The 19836-nt window shown below is 38.3% G+C and overlaps 1 pseudogene; it reads left to right on the forward strand.

The window, feature by feature from the left end:
- The first annotated feature begins 366 nt into the window (after positions 1 to 366).
- Positions 367 to 466, forward strand: LOC142436664 (U6 spliceosomal RNA; annotated as a pseudogene).
- Positions 467 to 19836: the final 19370 nt, after the last annotated feature.

A 19836-nucleotide genomic window follows, 5' to 3' on the forward strand; every position in this document is an offset into this window, starting at 1 on the left:
TGAAAACCATATAACCTAGCTTGTGCATTCTTTTCCAAAATCAGGACTTATTAAAAATGCCGCGGGATGCGGAAACAATTGTTAAAAATCGGGACTGTCCCGCCAAAAGAAAATGTTTTGAAAATGATGATGGCAACATATGTACAAATGTTCTTGACATAATATATCTATGCATTATGACAAGAGCTGTAAGAGTCCCCAATATAATGATTAAAAAAAAAAGATTATGAGTGTACACACACCACAGTCCTATTCTGCCCACTTACCAACTGTTCTCATTAATTTCACATAGTTGGATACTGATAAAATAGAAAAAAATTATGAAACAGAATGGCAAATTCCTTTTTAAAAATCCACATATAACCAGTTTTAGAAACACATATAGTAAAATCGGAATGGTCCAAAAAGATCAGCACAGACCCTGCCCAAAGATTACACTCAAATTGGTGAAGATTTTCGCATTTTTTGCTTCAGTAAAATATCAAAAGCTTCATTAAAAATCCATACTTAAAAGTCAGTTGAGACTACTACACTAAGATAATTTTAAATTGTCAAGTAAAATCAACCCACTTTAACCTAAGTAATAGCTTGGCTCAAATAAACAAAAAAAAGGAAATCATTTGTATGTACTGGGCTTCTTTAAAAAATCACTTATATAAGGTCAAATGGTCAATAATTATTGTTTAGAAAAGATGAGAAGACATGGGGAAATGGAAAGTAGATTAATGAAAATGGGATAACCTGAACAGAAATGAATGCTATTGCATTGTGAAGAATGTAACTAATGTCAATTGACAACTTGTGTAGACATTATGGAAAGAGAATCTAAACTGCATCTAAGCGTTCACTGAAAATGCAATGAAATATCCTTTAAAAAATAAAATAGGTAAATAAATTTTTATTTCTAATTTTTTATTACATTTCAGGTAATCAATTTCGTATGGGCAAAAGTATAAACAGTTCTCCAAAGAGGATGTGTGTAGCTAATAATCACATGAAAAGATGTTCACATCATGAATTTTGAAAATGCAAGTCAAATCACAGTAAGATACTATTTCATCCCAATTTGGATGATTATATAGGAACCCTGGTTGTACTGAGGGTTGACCGTTAGCCAGCTCTTGAATATTTCATGTCAAATTGGCATATGAGGCCTAATAATTGCCAATGATGTGACCTAACAGAAGATTAGGTTGGTGTGAAATCCTTTTGTCCAGATGCAAATGAAAGGAAGTTTCCTTGGGGGTTAGCCTACTTCCTATAAAATGGGAATGCTTGCTTTTTATTGCTGAGTCTGGATTCTGTTATCTGATATGTCAAATGCTGGTTCTGTGGACTTGAGCCAATGACCTATCATATGCTTGCTGATCCTATTTAGTGGCCTGACATTTGACCTGTCAAACTTGGATTAATTCACGTATCCAGTAACAAATTTACTCTGTGATCTTCCTGCCTATTTTGGTTTCATCAGATACTAAAGCTACAGGAGCCAGGTGAAATGTCTAGTCTAACATGTGGCCCATGGACTTGGAACCAAACTGGACTCTCCACTTTTACAATTACATTAGTTCTACTTTCACATACACTTCTCTGTGTTCCTGTGTGTGCTCATGCACATATGTCACTGATTTTCCTTCTCTCCAGAAGTCAGCCTAACATAGCTGCTAACCTCAAGGTGGACAGTTCAAACCAAGTAACCATTTTACAGGGGTAAAATTAGGTGCTCTACTACTATGAAGATGTATTGTCTCAGAAAACCTACATACCGGGTCACTATGAGTCTGAATCAACTCAACAACATTGTTATGAAATTGATTATATGAGCCCTAGTTACCCAGTGTGGTATTTATAAAATCATTTGTGAATTTGAGGATAAGAATGAAGGGGTGGAATCTAGTCGGTCAATTGGGTCATAGCCAATGAAGCCTCTCTGTGGGCATAGCCTTCTCCTGAGAATTTTGGGAAATCTGGTATCTCCTCCTTGGAGTCCCTGGGAAACATTGCTGCTGACAAGACACATGGAACTACACTAGTTTCCTGAGCTGGAGAAGCCACATGAATCTACTCTGATGCAATCAGACCTCTAAAGCCAGAGAAACCCTGTAGAGACCCCTGCCAGGGCTGAGATTTTAAACCTCATTGGATCCAAAGACTTTCTACCCACTACACTTGTTGTCATTGCATGTGTTTCTTGAGTCTAAAGAGGACTGTATAGATTAGTATCAGACATATGGGCTAATATCAGATTTATGGGCTTGGGCTGGACTATTTTGGGATGCATTTTTAATATACAATTGCCCTTTATATAAAACTCTCTCTTATATACATATGATTTTCAATGGATTTGTTTCTCTTGTCAACTCAGACTAATACACCCAGTGATTAAATGCTTGACTGCAAACCAATAGGTTAGTATTCAAACCCATTAGCCATTTTACCAGAAAATTATGTGAAAGTCTATTTTGTAAAAATTTGGGATATCCTCTGGGGAAGTTCTATCCTGTCTAACAGGATTATTTAGAGCCAGAATTAACTCAAAGTTTTGAGGATAACTTTTATCAGAGAAATATAAAATATTGGCACATCTTTGGAGAAACTGAGAAAAAAATTGCCATTGCTGCTGTGGATGCAAAATGGTATAGCCACTGGAAAAACAGTTTCTCAAAAGGTTAATTATAGAATTATCTTATGAGTCATCAATTTCACTACCAGGTATATTTCAAAAGTCTTGAAAGCAGGCACTCAAAGAGATACTTGTACACCAATGTCATTGCAACATTATTCGTAATAGCCAAAGGGTGGAATTTATCCAAATGTGGATAAGTAAATGTGGTAGCGTTATAAAATAAGATATATTTCAGCCATAAAAAGAAATGAAGTTCTGATATATGCTACCACTTGAATAAACATTGAGAACAGTATGCTGACTGAAATAACTTGTAAGGGAATCATATGATCCCACTTATCCGAAGTATATAGAATAGGCAAATACAGGGAGATAAAAGGATAACAGTGGCCATCAGACATGCTTGTTTTTACTATTGTGGCTAGTGTGTTGCTTGATGTTAGAAGATATGCCATTGGTATTTCAAACACTGCCAGGTCACCCATGGTGAAGGTTTCAGCAGGTCTTCCAGACTAAGAACAGATTAGGAACAAAGAAAAGGAGCTTCATTTCTGAAAAATGTAGCTTCTGAAAATCGTATGAATACCAGTAGAATATTATCTGATATAGCACCAGAAGATGAACAACTCAGGTTGGAAGGCACTCCAAATTTCACTAGGCAAGAGCTGCCTCCACAAAGTAGAACTGGCCTTAATGATACAGATGGAACAAATGTTTTGTAACCTTCATTTAATGATGGGAAAGTACTCAAAATTAGGAGAAACCACTTCAAACATCCATTAAAAATTGGAATGTGGGATATCTGAAATACAAATATAGGAAATTTATAAGTCATCAGAAATGAACTGGAATGCATAAAAACTGGTAGGCTAGCCATTCGTGAGCTGAACTGACTGGTATTGACTTATTTGAATCAGATAATCAGGCGTCCTCAAACTACGGCCCGTGGGCCACATACGGTCCACCAAGGACATTTATCCCGCCTGCCAGGTGTTTTACCCCGTTTGTTTTTTACTTCAAAATAAGATATGTTCAATGTGCATAGAAATTTGTTCATAGTTTTTCTTTTAATTATAGTCCGGCCCTCCAATGTGTCTGAGGGACAGTGAACTGGTCCCCTCTTTAAAAAGTTTGATGACCACTGGCTCTGTAAGAAATTACAAATTCAAGAGGAATTATATCACATTGAGCATCAAAAAGAACATCTCATGGTCTCTATTGACGTACAATATAGCCTGTGATAGGACAACATCTATATTCATACAAGGAAGACAACTTATACAAAGATAACAAATAGTACAACTATTATCGAAATTTAAACATCTACCACTAAAGCTAGTATTGAAGAAATTGAAGACCTTTACCAACTTCTGCAGTCTGAAATTAATCAAGCATACAGTTTAGATAGATTGGTCTGTATTGGTAACTGGAAAGAGACAAAAAGGAGGATAAGTAGTTGGAAGATATTCATCAGGAGGTGATAGAAACAAGAATAGCGACCACATGATAGAGTTTTGCAAGACCAATTCCTAATAATTGGAAATAACCTTTTCAATAACATCATTGATGACTCTTCATATGAACATCACCAAATGAAACACATTGAAACCAAGTAGAGTATATCTGCAGAAAATATCAAGGAGAAGTATACAATATTATTACTCAGTACAAAGTGGAGATGATGGAAATTATGATATAAGGTTTTGTGTCAACTTGATTGGGCCAGCGTTCTCAGCCAGCGTTAGGCAGTTAAAGCTAATAATTTCACTTGATGAGATCTAATACAGTGCAATTAGATGCCACTAGTCAGTTCTGACTCATCTCAACCCTATGCCTAACAGGAAGAAGCACTTCTCAGATCTCAGGGATTCTCACAATTGTTCAATGATCCCACTGTTCAGCCACTCTGTCAGTCTCTTTCATCCAGGGTTTCTTTTACACCCCCCTCCACTTTACCAAGCATGATTACCCATGTCCAGAGAATAATCTCTCCTAATACAATGCCCCCAAATTTGTGAGAGAAAGTGTTATCTTTGCCTCTAAATAGCCTTCTGGCTGTACTTCTTTCAAGACATGCCTGTTTTGTCAGTCCATGGCAAAATGCATCTTTGCCATGTTTCCTTTGATCATCCTTATTCAATGTCCAAATCACATGCAAAAGAGGAAATTGAAATATGGTGTGATAGCATTTTTGGGTTTGTTTGGGTTCTTTTGTTGTTGTTATTGTTATTGTTTTTTGCCAACACGGCATACATTAGAAGATGTAGGTAGTTTAACTTGTTGATCAGGTCCCAGCTTGATGACCTCTTTTGAAGATGTGACTGAGATAAATGATTCCTTGAGCCAAACCCCTTCCGCTCTCTCCCTGGTGATCAGACCACCGTGCTATCTGAGCTAGCTGCACTGTCTCAACCATGTGCTGCGCTACCTGTGGGCTGAGCCAACCTCTGGACCATGGTGGACCCAGTTGCTGTGTGGTACTGTTCCATGACCTAGCACTGCCCCACTTTGCTGTGTCTGCTGCCTGCGGGCCGACTCCACTCATCTTCCCACCACTCCAGATGCCACCCCACCCCACAGCCACTTGATTCCCCTACATCTACACCATGGTGCTTTGCTACTTGCTACCCTGCACTACTGGCCTCTGCTCCACCTCAACATCTCATCTTCCTACTGTTTGCTTCCTTGGCCTTGGGCAAGTGGCTGGTGGGAGCTGGAAGGACCTTCAGTATATTAACTGTTCCACAAAATTGAGTTGGACTGAGCTGTCTGTACTGCCACGTGGACCCATTTGCTGCTGTATTCCTTTTTTGCTATAAAAACCTGTATAATCATAAGTGGCCTAGTTTTGTTTCTATAGGGAACGCTGCTTAACACACATGATTTGGCTTAAGTATGACTTGGTCCTCAAAGTAATATCCTTGCTTTTGAACACTTTAAAGAGGTCTGTACAGGATATTTTCCTAATGTAATGTGTCAAGAACATTATACATGAAGTAAAAGGTCACTAAAAAGACAGGAAATAAAGATCAAAGAAGATGTCAGGAGAAACTCTGATGCTTACCCTTAATTGTAGAGTACTTTAAAAAACTGGGGAAAATATGTTGAAGTGAAAGGTTTGAGCAGAAAATTTCAAAGGGCAGCTCAAGAAGAGAGAGTTAAATATTATCATGAACTATCCAAAGACAAAGAGTTAGAAAACCGAAAAGTAAGAACATACCCAACATACTTAAACTGAAAGAACTCAAACCGTGAGTAGCAATACTGAAAGATTCTATGGGCATAATATTGAATGATAAGTAGGAAGCATCAAATGAAGATGACATAACACATAGAGTCACTATATTAGAAACAAACTTAACATTCCATCAGTTTAGGAGGTAGCATATGAGCAAGAACCAATGTTACTATAAGAAGAAGTTCAAGCTACATTGAAAGCATTTGTAAATAACAAGGTTCCAGCAATTGATGGAATACCAATCGAAATGTTTCAAATAGCACATGAAGTACTGGAAGCATTTACTCGTCTATGCCAGGGAAGTTTGAAGACAGATACTTGAATGACTGACTGGAAGAGATTCATATCTGTACACATTCCAAAGAATGGTGACCCAACAGAATGCTCAAAATAGTGAATAATATCATTGATATGAAATACTAGTAAAATTTTGCTGAAGATAATCAAAAAATGGTTGCAGCAGTCCATTTACAGGGAGCTGCCAGATTTTCAGGCCAGATTCAGAACAAGACATGGAACAAAGGATGCTATTGCTGATGTCAGATGGATCTCAGCTGAAAGTAGAGAATATCAGAAAGATGTTTACTTGTGCTTTATTGACTATGTCAAAGCATTAGACTATGTGGATCTAAATAACCTATGGATAGTATTGAGAAGAATGGGATTTCCAGAATACCTCATTGTATTCATGCAGAACTTGTACATACATCAAGAGGCAGTTGTGCAAACAGAACAAGGGAATACTGCATGCATTGAGATCTGAAAAGTTCTGCATCAAGGTTGCATCCTCTTGCCATATTTATTCAATCTGTTTACTGAACAAATCATCAGAGAAGCTGGATTATATGAAGAAGAATGTGGCACCAGAATTGGAGGAAGGGTTAACAAACTATGATATGCAGATGATATAACCTTGCTTGCTGGAAGTAAGGAGGACTTAAGGTACTTGTTGATGAAGATAAAGGATTACAGCCTTCAGTGTGGATTACAACTCAATGTAAAGAAGACCAAGGTCCACACAAAGGGACCAACAGGGAAAAATGATAAATGGAGAAACAATGGAAACTTTGAAGGATTTAAACTTGCATAGATGCACAATCAATGCTTACGGAAGCAGCAGACAAGAGATCAAGTGATACAATGGGTTGGGTATATTGGGTAAATATGCTGCAGAAGTCCTCTTTAGAATACTGAAAATTAGGATGTTACTCTAAGGACTAAGACATGCCTGACCTAAGGCATAGTATTTTCAATACCCTCATGTGCACATGAAACTGGGACATTAACTAAGGAAGACGAATGAACAGGAACATATGAATTGTGATGCTAGTGAAGAATATTGACATATCATGGACTACAAGGACAAACAAATCTGCCTTCGAATGAATATGGTCAGAGTGCTCGTTGGAGACAAGGATGGAACACACTTAGAGGAAAGTATTTTACATATTTTGGACATGTTGTCAGGAGAGACCAGTTCTTGGAGAAGGACATCATGTTTGGTAAAATGGAGGGGCAGTTAAAAATAAGAAAGCCCTCAATGATATGGATTAACATAGCAGTTGCAATAATGGGCTTGTCAACCATAGGAAAAATTGTGAGGATGCTGCAGGACCAAGCAGTGTTTAGTCTGCTGGTAATAGGGTTGCTCTGGGTTGGACCTGACTCCGTGGCACCTAATAAAAATATCAACAACAAAGATTTGTTAATGAAGTCTAATATTTATAACCTGGGAACTGCCTATTTCGAAGGATTCTATGGACAAAATACACACATGTTTGCCATTTGCTACACTGTGGCGGCTTAAATGTGGTTATGATGGTAGCAGGATCAATTGTGATGAATGGATTTCAACATAACATTCTGAGCCAGTTCAATTCTCAAAAATTAACCCTGAAAACTTTGTAAAGATGAGGAACATTATTTGACATAGTGTCAGGGATGAACCTTTCAAGTTGGAATGTCCACAAAATAAGATAGGAAGAATTGCAGAATTGACGTAATGATATGTATAGAGCAACACTTTCGAGACCCTTATTTTCTGATGGGGCATTATTCAAAATGAGAGGAAACAATTGCAAACATCCATTTATAATCAGAACACGGAACGTTACAAGTACAAATATAGCAAAATTGGAAGTTGTAAAAACAAATGAACACATAAAGATCAATATTCTAGCCATTAGTAGACTAAAGTTGACTGACAGTAGTTATTTTGAATTAGACAATCATATGGTTTACTATGTCTAAAGGAAAATTTCAAGAGAAATGACATTGTATTCATCATCATCATCATCATCATCAAAAAAACATTTCAAGACTTATCTTAAAGTACTATGCTGTTGTGGTAGGATAACATCAATACCCATATAAGGATGACAAGTTAATGCAACCATGATAAAAACTTATGCAGAAGCCACTAAAGCCAGTGTTGAAGAAATCCACCAACATCTGCAGATTGTTCAAACATGAAATCAAGATCAATTGATATTTACTGGTGATTTGAAAATGAAAGTTGGAAACAACAAGGAAACATAAGTAGTAGGCAATGTGGATATAAAAGGAGCTGGGGAACACGTGGTAGAATTTTGTGAGACTGACAACTTCTTCATTGCAAATATCCTTTCAACAACATAAACAATGACTATACATAAACAGTGGCTATACAACTGGACCTCACCAGATGGACTACACCAAAACCAAATGGACTATAACTGTGGGAAGAGACAATGGGAAAGATCAATATCATCATACAAAAGAAGAACAGGAACCTACTTTAAAACAGACCCTCAATTAATTGCACATACACAAGTTCAGGTTAAAGATAAAGAAAAGTAAAACGAGTCCACTAGAAATGAAATATGACCACAAGTATATTCCAAAAATCTAGACGCCATCTCTAGGGGAGATTAGATAAACTTAATATTGTTTATTAAATACCTAGAAAAACTGTGGAATAACCTCAGGAATATCATATATGATGAAAAGAAAGTCATTAAAAATAAAGGAATTAAAAAAAGAAGACCATGGTAATGATGGTGATATCTAGAGATGTCAAAAGGGACTCTAAACAGGACTCTTGAAAATAGAGTAGATAAAGAAAAGTGGGAAAAAATGAAGTAAAAGAAATGATCAGAATAATTCAAAAGGCAGCTAGAGGAAAAAAAAGTAAAATATTCAAATGAAATGTGCACAAACGTGGAATTAGTCAGCGAAAAAGAAAGAATACACTGAGTATATCTCAAACTGAAATAAATGCAGAAAATTCAAGCCTTGAGTTGAAATATTGAAAGAGTCTATGAGCAAAATATCAAATGATACTGGAATTATCAAAAAATGATGGAAGGAATACACATAGTTTCTGTACTGAATTTTTTGGACATTCGTACATTTCGAGAGCTAGTGTAAGATTAAGAATTTCAATGTGTACTAAAGACATTAGCAAAAACAAGGCTTCAGGAATTGATAGCATGCTTATTGAAATCTCTCACCACCATCACCACCCTACCCAAAAAAAATGATGCAGTGCTGGGATTACTCACTAGACTGGATCAAGAAATTTGGAAGATCCACTGACAAGGCTAACTGACTTGGAAAGCATCTATGTTTGTGCTCATTTCAAAGAATTGTGGAAATTATTGAACAATATAATTAATAATACATACAAGTAAAATACTAGATGTTAATTCAAAAGTAGTTATAACAGTAAATTATTAAGAAACTGGGAGAAATGCATGCTGCATTCATTAGAGGACATGAAATGAGAAATATTATAGATATCAGGTGATTCTTGACTGAAAGCAAAGAGTAACAGAAGGCTGTTGGTTACTTATTTCAGTGACTGTGCAAAGTCATTTGAGTGTTCGAATCATAACAAATTTCATATAACACTGCTAAAAATGTGTAATCCAGGGAACTTAATTGTGCTTCTATTGAATCCATGAATAAACTAAGAGATGATCTTTCTAACAAACCAAGGGGATTACTTCATGGCTTAAAATCAGGAATGGTGTGCAATCAGGGTTGTATACTTTCATCATACTTAATCTGTATGCTGAGCCAATAATTGGAGAAGTTGTAGCATCGGGATTAGATAACAACCCACAATATGCAGATAACACAATATTGCTTCCAAAAAGTAAAGAGTACATGAATCATTTACTGATGAAGACCAAAGCCTGATCTGTGGATTACAATTCAGTGTAAAGAAAAGGAAAAATCTTACAACTGGACGAATAGACACCATGATAGAGAAAAGATCAAAGTTTTCAAGGCTTTCATTTTACTTGAATCCACCATTAATATCCATGGGAAATCAAAAGGGAAGAGAGGTCAGATGGCTCTCAGATAACAAGTACAGCAACTACCAGAGAAAGTCCACTATGAAGGATATCTTACTGGAAGAATCTCAACATAAAGATAAGCAGACGCAAGTTCATAATGACAAAGCAGCAATGCCTGATTATAGACTCCCCTTTACCAGAGAGCAGACAGGCGCCATTTCTGTGAGTCCTGCTCCTGGTCAGCATAATCATTTCTGCCCTTTGCCCCCACTTCCCATTCTCTGAAGCAACCCAGCCAGCCAAAACTATCACCTCACTAGTCTATGGAAGACAGATCCATGTAGACAGCATGGTGCAGACAAAATCAGTACCCAAGTTCAACTTTTCAATTCTGATTTTTTCTTTTCCTTCCTCCCTTTGTGTTTTTTGCTCCAGTATCCTCCTCCACCACTTTTCCACCTCCCTCACATAACACATGTATTACCAAAATAACACTATCAAAGAGTATATATATATAAATATATATAAATACATATATATATATAGAGAGAGAGATTCATTTTTGTATTTTTTCCATTACAATACTCTATTTTTAAAATTCTCTCCTACTTCCTTTTCCAGTATTTTCTTCTGTTGCAGCCCCAATGAACTGAAAATAGACATTCCTCCTAGGCAAAACAGGCAGTCCTTTAGGTTCCATCATATCCACCCAAACAAGGGCTTTCCCAACAACCCTCTCTGATGCACTAACATGCACATATTCACATTGTCATTAATAACAAAAATTAGCATCCACACCATGGACATTCTCTGCTCTTTTTATTTCTCATTTGCCCCTCATCTGCCTGCAATCCTCCAATATATCATTCTGCTCTCTTTCATTGTCCTTATGAAATATATTTCAGTGAAATTTATTAATTCTGATTATTACCCTTAAAGTGCATTTCCACATTATTTTACAAATGTGTTCACCTCTCCAGACAACCACTTATCTATTATGTCACTCTTGCTCTTCTCTCTCCACCTTCTCCAATTACCCAACTCTTCTTTTCTCCATTTCAACACTGTATATTTTCTAGCTTCATTTAGACTATTCTCAGATAACTAAACAGAGCCAAATGCGTCTACATGACCAGCAGTGCATACAACACCAAGAGCTGTTCCATGATACTGGGGAAATAGCCCTCAACCACAGTAAACAAACCATAATATGAAGAAAAACAAACACAAACAACCAAAAATCACCCAAATGCAATATAGTACTCTGAAAAACAGGCAATAAAACTACCAGAAATTGAATTCAGAAAATGGGTGTTGAAATCATATCAAGAGATGTAAGAAACAGTAAAGAGAACAAGGAAGAAATGGGAAAAGTAAAATCCTCAAACCAAAAGGAATCACAGAAAACAAACAATGAGATAACCAAATTAGGCAGCATTAGTAAAAAACCTGAAGAATAGAGTGGAAGAAGAGGAAAATTGAACCAGTGAGCTTGAAGAAAAACACTATGACTACAATCGACTAAAGGAACAATCAACAACAAAAAAAGTAAAGGAATCAGAAGAAAGCCTGAGAATAATATGGGGCACTATGAAGAGAAACAACCTACATCTTATCAGGATCCTGGAAGAAGAAACAAAATATCTACAGAGAAAATAGTACAAGAAAGCATAGAAGAAAATTCCCCAACAGCACACATGAGGTGAAAAATAACTGCTCAAGAAGCTGAGAGAACCCCAAATAGGATAAATCCCTAATGAAAAAAATCACAACACTTCATATTCAAGCTATTCAATTTCAAGGAAAAAGAGATAATCCTGAGGTCAGCGAAAGAATAAAAGAACAGTCAACTACCAAAGAAAACAGATAAGGCTATTTTCAGTTCATTGGGGCTGTTTTTCACAACAGGTTATGCTCACTGATATTGTTAGCTTATCATGCCAAATGTCCAAGATGCACAGGTGGTGTTAATTGAAGGGCGGAATGATTCATGCATTTGGTCACTTTAACTTTGCAAGTTCTCACAGATCTTGATTTTGAAATTCAGTAGAGTGAGATTATGCCTTAGCCAGTTAAATGCTGCTGCTTCCAAGCCTCAAGTACACTCAGACATATCTGAGCAGAAGCCACATTATCTACCTGAAACAGCTTTGGTGTTTCCACATGTATATGCAGATGCCCACCAAATATGAGAGTATTTTGCTTTCTCTGACTTGGCTTTTACTAGCAGTCAGCCTCATTCCATCTCTTTTGTAAATGTTTGAAGACTGTGTGGATTCTGGGGCGCCTATGGGATAATGGTGGGCATATGAGATTAAAAAGATCTTTTAGGGAAGTTTCATTGATGTGCATTTAATATTTAATTACAACTCTCTTTTATACACGTGTGTCTGTGGATTTCAACATCTAAAGTGCACAGATTAACTCATTCCCATAGCGGAGTGAACCTCCCTTTGAGCAGCATTGGTTAGATAATAAATCATGAGTAGTCCTGCAAAAGGAGATGGAGCCCTCGTGTCTGAGTGGTTACACACACCAGCCGATCCAGGCGCACAAAAGGCGTTTTTAATTCTAGTAAAGAGTTAACAACCTCAGACACCCAGATGGCAGTTCTGTCCACCTGCAGCCACCTTCACGGCATGTGTTTGTTAAGATGGAGGACATTGAGGATTGTGGTGTAACATATGAGCTAATGTGGGCTGCACTGGTTTGGGATTTTTTTCTCCATGTGCATTTACCCTTTATCTAACGCTCTCTTTTATACATTACAGTTTCTGTGGATTTATTTCTGTAATGTACTCAGACTAACACAGCTAATATAAGAAAAGGCAGGACACAAGTAAGCACCCGTTTCCGTTTGGGAAAGACACTAAACAGTCAAAAGCTATTTTCCTCCATGCCATCTGTGGGTGGCACAAACAGTTAATTGCCCAAATCATAACTAAAACGATCATCTGAACCCATATGGTGGTACCTCAGAAGACAGACCTGGTGGTCTGCTTTTGAACCCACACACAGCCTTGCAGCCCCTATCTCACACGGTTCAGTTTGGCTCTGCACACCTGGTAGTTCCATGACTTGGAATCTACACCACAGTAACTGTTTGGATGAAAGGTACTCAGTCCTGTGTTATGACCAGCCTCATGCCGACGATTCTGTCATGAGGCAGTCCTGACCGAAGTCAAATACCTCATGATTCTAGCTTTTCTTTTCTATTTTTTTCTATAAGTAGTTAAAAGACTTTATTAGGAAGGCTATGAAGTCAAAAGTAACTCTTGATAGAATTTTCTTTCATCCTTTAAGTCGGCTCTGCAAATATATACTCAGTGATTTAGCTGTAAGATCAAAGATCCGTTAATTTATTTAAAATAAAATATATTTTGGTTCTTAAAATTTATTCCATAAAGTACATATTTTATTATAAATTCCCTACTTATACAAAAGAGGTAATAAATAAAAACAAACAAAAAACAAACACAAAATATAAAAACCCCAACAAAACAGTAACTGAGCATCTTTTTAAAAATTGTAAAAAACTAACAAGAGAAACCAATATTGTGTGTGTTTGTTAATATTAAAAAAAGTGAAAAATCTCTGGATGGGGGACTCCCACCCCCTGGCTTTGCATATCTCACCATCATCAGTCTGTGGGGCTTGAATATATTGGATATAAACTTACAGCTACAGTGGCATCAGAGGTGTGTGGTATAGCATGAGTGCATGCTACTTATGGTAAACTTTCTAAAAAAAGAAAGAGAAGCAGATGGTCATAATGCAGCTCATCATAACTATAATACAGCACAACTCAGAGATTGTGTTTTCTGGGTCTTTGAACTGAAATGAGCCAATTGAGTTGTGGGTTGATGAACTGAATGTGAAATTGACCTGTTTTTTAAAAGCTTGAATGATCTGGAAGGCTTAGGAATGGTTTCAATCATTGTAATAGTGATTTGGGGACTTTTTAGGAACCTGTTTCATGACCCTAATTTACTTCCAACACTGTGGATAGTAACTCACATTCAATGAAGCAAGTGCTTGGCTGCCAACTTGAAGCCGGCTCAATTACTGCCTACTCAGCTTATGCAGACATTTCCTTGCAAACTGGCTTTATTTTTTTAGACAAATAAGTTTCTAATGGCTTATATTTTCAATTTCCATAAACCTCATTATTTAATAACAAATTTTTTTGATCTCCACAAATGAAAAGGTGCTTATGAAGTATAAACACCAGGGTTATTGGGTAAAAGGTACTGCATGACACAGGGTACTGGGAATTCAGAAGCCTAGGAATTTGGGTGGAAACACTGATTGAGGCACACGAAGACACCGCTTGAGGAGGAATAGCCCTCATGCAGACCTACGAAGTGTGATAACTAGGCAGTGAGCCCTCCTACTCAGTCACAATGACCTACTCCTCAGAACTGTTTTGGAGTCAGGGGAGATTGCATGTAAAGTCAACAGAAAGGATCAGTGTCCAGGCTGGAGTATGAAGGCATCAACATATTAAAGATACTTGCTTCTGTTTGCATCACTTTTATCCCTATCATTCTTCTCCTGCAGCCAAAACTCAGTCCCAGGCGGATGGCAACTTCAGTAACCAGACTGTTCTGTCTGACTTCTACGTTAGGACACATAGACCATCTGAATAAACACTTGATTCTGTGTCCCTCTCCCTCCCATATACAAAACTGCAGCCAGCACCAGACCTTAACCCTGCAGACTAAGAGTTTGTCAAAAGTCTAGAAAGAGCAGTCCATACCCTGGAAACCTAGCATAAAGAAGAGAAGACACAGAATCAAAACCTACAACTGAAAGAGAAAAAAAAAGCTCCAGGTGTGTGTCATTCAGACAACCGATTCCAATGAAAACACTTGAGCTTCCCACAGTGTAAAATTTCTTTTACTTCCTTACTATTGTAATTCAAACAGTTTCCCATATCTGACCTCCAAATGTAACTCCAGCAGATTCAAGTATATTAAGGAAGAGGCAATTATTCTGGTGTTTCCCCTGAAACGATTATGGAGTCTTAAACAGTTTTATTATTCTCAGCTCATGCCTTAGATTTTCAACAACTTGAATGTGAAGGAAATCATAAAATGCCACGTTACACAGGTTTCCTTTGTGTTGCCTCACCCAAGACTTTGTCTCATGTACCTTGAACATGTTATCAGGAGAGAGAGTCCCTGGAAAAGGACAACATGGATGGAAAAGTTGTACAGCAACTCAAAGAGGAAAAAGCTCAAGATGATGAATGGGCACATTGGCTACAACAATAGGCTCAGACTTAGCCACAATGTTCAGGATGATGCAGGACTTGGCAGTGTTTCAATCTGTGAGCATAAGGTCAGTGATTCAGACCTGACAGGAGAGCACTGTGTCAGTCTGGGTAGATTAGAGAAACAAATCCACAGAAACTCTTATGTATATAAGAGAGAGTTTTATGTAAGAGTAAAGTGTACATTAAGAAACCATCCCAACCCAGGCCAGTCCAAGCCCATAAATCTGACATTAGCCCATATATCCAAAACAGATCTACAAAGTCCTCCTCAAACTCACAAAACACATGCAATGCCAAATGCAGGAGGAAAGTCAAATCAGTGAGTGTTTAAGCATCTCAGCTCTGGCAGGAGTCTTCACGCTGTTCTCCAGACCCAGGTCTGCATCTTGGCAGGTCCACGTGGCTTCTCAGGGATGTCTCCCAGGAAGTGAGCTTTGCTAGCTGAGGCAAAGAACTAGCTAAGGAAGCCACACACTGGTCAGACCATCATAGAACAAGATACCAGAGAATAAGAAAGGCGGGGCTCACCAAGCCACCATTTATCTCTCTGCTCTTTAATTAATCCCATGTATTTATCGGCCAGGTTAGCACAATAAACCTTAACTATCACAGCAACTAACAACAACTTGCGTAAACCTCAGTCTTCCACAAATGTAGACCTCAGAATTCAATCCCTAAGTTAAACTTAATTTAATAGCAGTTTGTTATTTATTATAAATTAATGCAAGAATACAAAGTACAGGTTTCTTAATTTGCTGTTCACAGCGTGTACTCCTGATGCTGCAACACATCACAGGACCTCACTGGGGCTTCATGTACTTTCCTTTTCTCATTTCAAATTTGAAAATTTGTTAGAGTACACAATGTGTTGACGCACCAGTGCTACTCCTCCTTTGAAATAAAAACTTAAGCCCGCTTCTACTTGAAGGACAGAAGTTGCTAACTTTTTTAGCTGGGATGTGGATAGACCCTTACGAACAAGGAGAAAAACCTGAAAACAAAAACTCCACTTCAAGTTGGCTTGCTAGAGCATCATCATCCTTAAGCACTGTCTATAAACACCCAGGCCATGTTGCTCAGGGAGAGAGATTTTGATGAACAATGTCATCCTGAGTTTTACTATTAAATAAATAGTTGTTCTCTGTTTTGTTACTGTTTTAGTTGGGGACAGGCTGTCCAAATCACCCTGACTGCATAACCTAATTTAAATAAATAAGGCAGATTGTAGAGCGCTTTTGTTTGTGTGTTTCTTTCAGATATACTCCCATAGGCTCCCAACCAGTAAATCCTTAAAAGAGCAGGAAGCCTCATCTTTATCCAAAGAAATGACTGGTTGATGTGGACTGTCAACCCTGTAGTTAGAAACATATATGTAAACCACTAAACAAACAAAACGCAGGAAATAAACTAGTTTAATTGTGGGCAATGCATGCTGTATATGTAAATTTAAACATTTCTCATATCCTTTGGATTGGTTCATTAGGCAACGTGTGGAATTTACAGGGTTACACAGGAGTAACATGTTCAGGGCCTTGAGTGTGGAAATACCCCTCTTAATGATTTTCTCTGTGACTGACCTATTGGCCACTCACATCACACACTGTGAGCCTCGCTCTGCTTTTCCAGTGGCTGCCTCCATGCTGACGGTAAACAAGCCAGGAAACCACCTTCCTGCCTGCATCCTAGCTTGCCTGCCCTCAGGAAGGCCAGTGAGGCTTGGGTAATAACATCCCAGAGGGACAGGTGTACTCAATGGGATCAGGTTTTTTCTTGGTCATATAACCTATTAAAAATACTTTTACCACAGAACTCTGATCACTAGGAGTCTGAGAACATTGCAGTAGTAGGTCTGCACCAGACAGACATAAGTAGAAGAAACAGAGAAAATATAAATAAATGGAGACGTAGAATTATGGAGACTCTATGTCTTTAGCTGTGCTGGGGTACAATGAGACACATCCTTGTGTTCAAAACTTCATCATACATTTGGAATACTGGTTATTCACACCATGACAGGGAGGTTTGGGGGAAATAGGGAGCTAAAAATATGAGTACAATAAAGGAAGGTATGTGTATAATATGTGAATTATAGGCCAATAAAACAGTTAAAACAAAAAGTAAAAGTTCAAGCTATTACCTCTCCTCCATGCATAGATGCATAGTATTTTGTAGGTGCCATCAGTCAGATTCCAACTCACGGTAGAGCCATGTGGCAGGGCAAAGCTGCCCCACAGGATTTCTCAGGATATTGTCTCTGCAGTAATGAATGGCCAGGTCTTTCTTCCACAGCACTGCTTTCAGTTAGCTGCTGAGAACTGCTTCATGTAGTGCCATCAGGGTGTCCTCCACACATACTCCGGCTTCCCATGACCTATTCCCCACGTTATAACTAGAGCATTCATTTGAAAGAGAAAACCATTTTGTGTCAAAGCCTTCCCTCTCCATCTCAGAATCAAAGCTCCAATCACAATGATCTCTTAAATTCCCTGAAAATTGCCAGGCTCTCACCTACCTCATAATCATCCTGAATAGCCTTGGTGGCAGAGTAGCTATGTGTTGTGCTGATAACTACAGGTCAGCAGTTCAAAATCATCAGCTGTTCCTCAGGAGAAAGACGAGGCTTTCTATTCCATTGAATAGTCACAGTCCCAGAAACCCACAGGGGAAGTTCTAGCCTGTCCTAAAGGGTTGCTGTGAGTCAGCCTTGAGTCCATGGCAGTGAGTTTGTTTGAGTTTTGTTCTTATTTGTCTCCTAACTGGAGTCCTTGGATGGAACAGTCAATGCCCGTGACTGATCAAGAGATTGACAGTTTAAGTTCACAAGCAACAACACCCTCAAGAAAGTTCTGGCATCGTACTTCAAAAATATAATGACCATTGAAAACCCCAGGAAGGATATCTTTCCTCTGTCACATGTGGGTCTCTGAGATTTGGAATTCACTGGACGGCAACTGGTTGTTTGCCTTTGGGCTAACTAGCTGCTACTTAAGGAACCTGGATGGTGTAGTGCATTATGTATTGGGCTGATAAACACAAGGTCACCAGTTCAATGCCACCAGCTGCTCTGTGGGAGATCAATGAGACTATCTTTTGACAAAAAGAATTTCATAGGTTCCCAAATTTATTTGGCTAACTAGCCCTTACAGAAAGTAATAATCACTCAGCACTTCTGTGGCAATTGAAAACTTCTGTAGGGTAGTCAATAACCTGGGATAAAGTATAGGTATCTGCTGTTGAAACCTCCCTGCATCATTCCAGTGATCCCAACCTCACCCTCAGAGGAGCGCTTTTACTCACTTTGGGGAACACTGGCTTGCAGGCTCCGGAAACACCAGGGGGCATTTCTAAGTCTGTCTTAGAGGGTCCCAATAGTCAGAATTGACTTGTTGATGGTGGTGTGGTTTTAACTCCTACTCCTGCAGATCTCAGCGGCCATGTTGGTTCATCTGGAGTCACACTGAAGAAATCTCAGCCTTGGTACTTATTGACTGTATAAGTCTGGGAAAGTTCACCTAAGCATCCTTACTGTTACGATTAAAGGATTCTGTCCCTTTCAAGTTTTTCTAACACATGGCCAGTTCCCACATATGCTTCACTCTTCTTGTGAAATCCTGTCTTGGGAAAAGCATATAGGTTTTGACTTATTTTATTGATAGTTCGGTTATAAAAAAGAATCACTTGCTGGTGTGCACAATGTTTTACCTCACATAAAAATTACTTCTGAAAAATTTCTAGTTGGCATGTGAGATAAAGTTTATTGTGCCAACATGGCTGACACGTGTGGGATTAATTGAAGGGTGGAGGGATAAATGGCTCCGTGAGCCTTGCCATTCTAATTCTCGGGTTTCTTGCTTTCTGATGGTTGGATCAGGATGCAGTTGCCTTAGCCAATTCCCTTCTTCAACTGGCAAGGCTCATTCATGAAAGACATCCCTGAGGAGAAGCCACATGGACCTACCCTGATGCAGCCCTGGTTGCTGGAGAAGCCATGTGGAGACCCCTGCCAGTGCTGAGATGCTTACATGCTCACTGATTCGGGTTTCCTTCTGCAGTCAGCCTTATTGCGTGTGTTTTGTGAGATGGAGGAGGACTTTATGGATTGGTGTCGGACATATGGGCTAATTTTGGACTTGTTGGCTTCGACAGCACTGGGTTGGGATGTTTTCTTGATGTGCACTTACCCTTTATATAAAACTCTCTTATTCATGTTTCTGTGGATTTGTTTCTCTAATGTACCCAGACTGAAACAATATAATTGTAGTTGTTTATTTTTAATGGAATAATGTACTGTAGTCTGAAATTGCAGTGCTAAGTGTGTCATCGTGTCCTGATACACAGTCTTTAAAACATGGGAACACAGGTACAATATTTCATTCTTGACTCTGTGAGAGCTATCGCCAGGGATTGTAAC

This window comes from Tenrec ecaudatus, unplaced genomic scaffold, assembly GCF_050624435.1.
Source record: "Tenrec ecaudatus isolate mTenEca1 unplaced genomic scaffold, mTenEca1.hap1 Scaffold_535, whole genome shotgun sequence".
NCBI classification, from domain to species: Eukaryota; Metazoa; Chordata; class Mammalia; order Afrosoricida; family Tenrecidae; genus Tenrec; species Tenrec ecaudatus.